We start from the raw sequence: 1,941 nt of genomic DNA, 5'->3' as shown, positions 1-1,941 counted from the left end.
TTTTCAAAATACACATAAATTTAAATTCAAATCTTAAATCTAAAAATTATATTAAATCTCTTCAACATGCACGAAAATTTAATTCTAATGCAAAACCTACTTGCAAACACAATTCAAAGCTTAAAGACTAGGTGTTAGGGTCTTAGGATTCAGAGATTCCAACAAATGGTTTTGGTATATGATTATGAACTGGGGAGTAATTGTAGCTGAAGTCAAGGCTGAAAATTAGGAGGATAACAAATCATAGCAGCAAATCCGAAAGATAACAATGAGGAGATACGATTCTGAGTAATTGAAAATGCATAGCCGTAGAAGTTTGAATTGTTCGAAGTAAAAGTAGGAAATCATTAAAATTGATAGGCTATTCTACTTTTACGATGAACAATTCGAACTCCTACAGCTATACAATGGATCGTATCTCCCCATTGTTATCCTCTGCTATGATTTTTTTTTTTTTTCCACCTGATTTTCAGTCTACTTCAGCTACAATTACTTGATCCTCTACAACCTGAATGTTTGGGCGTACGTCCTCCACGTCAATGAGACCAAGGTTCATGAGTTTCATGAGTTCAGGGTACTAAAATTTGAAATGTAAATAAACTCCATGAAAGACACCTTAACCATCTCAATTCGTCCTTCTGGTCTTCTATTTGGTAATTAGGTAATTAAAAAGCCACAACAATAAGCAAGAAATGTCTCAACTTAATTCAAAGAAACGAGACAGAACCGTGAGTTTCAATCAAAGTAATCAAGGGTTTCAAATGTGAACCTCCATGAATTTCAATCGCAACCCTAGCAGAAGAATTTAAGAATACAAAATAAAGATAAATCATTTATAGAACAAACAGAAGCAAATTCAAGCAGAAAAAAAAAAATAGAAGAAATGCGGACCCTCAGCGCCGTAACGGCATCATCACAAGGTCGGACGGAGCGAATAAAAGAACTTGGGGATGAAGAGATAGAAGGATTAGTAACGAGCAGCGCTTGGCTGAATTCAGATTGAAAACTACAGAAAAAAACGATGGGGAAACATCACCATCCCCGCATTCAGGTTTCCGTCTCCACATGTTCGGCGCCGCTTCCAGCTACCTCACCCTCACCGCTCTCTCCATCCCTAGACATTTTAATTCGCTCCGTTCGTCGCATTGCGAGGAGAAGGTGAGTATATATATGGGGTATAAACTAGGGTTTTTTTTTAACAACCCTTGCTTTTGATTTATTACCATTTGAACACTTTTATTCTTAGATTATTTCGTACCATTGCATTTGTGCACAGTAAATAAACAAATTACAGTTGTTAATTTTTTATTTTTATTGTTCATTTTTAACTATTTTAAAAAAATAAAAATTAAAAAAATTAATAATATTTCGTTATTTTGTCAAACTCACGTAAAAAATTCTAGTATTCAGAAATAATTTTTTAAATTAAATCATTCATTTTATATATATTTTTTAATTAAAATTAATATAAAATAATCATATAAAATTTTTAAATATAATTAAAATAAAAATACATACAAAATTTAAAAAATAAAAGCTAATTATGAAATATATTTACTATTTTTCAATTGTCTTGTACAATAAGATTGTTATTGTAAAATGAACTTGAAAATATAACAAGTAAATAAAATAAGTAAAATAATTTTATTTTTTATTATAATATTTTAAATTTGTATTATTTTTCCCTTTTATTATTTTAATCACATTTAAAAAAAGTTATTTGATTTAAAGATTAAATGCGCATTTTTATTAAAATTTTTAAATTTATTTTATCTTTACAAATATCAAACAAAAACAAGTTATCGATTTCTAGTTTTTAATTTTGTTTAATAATTTTAAATTTTTTATTTCATAATTTGTGTTAGTGATTAAGACATGGCTAAAAGTCACATGTATTAACTAATGTCACATTTGGTTCAATGTTATCAATACAAAAAGAAA

The sequence above is a fragment of the Malania oleifera genome, chromosome 6 (assembly GCF_029873635.1).
Source record: "Malania oleifera isolate guangnan ecotype guangnan chromosome 6, ASM2987363v1, whole genome shotgun sequence".
NCBI lineage: Eukaryota > Viridiplantae > Streptophyta > Magnoliopsida > Santalales > Ximeniaceae > Malania > Malania oleifera.
This window is presented reverse-complemented; position numbering follows the sequence as displayed.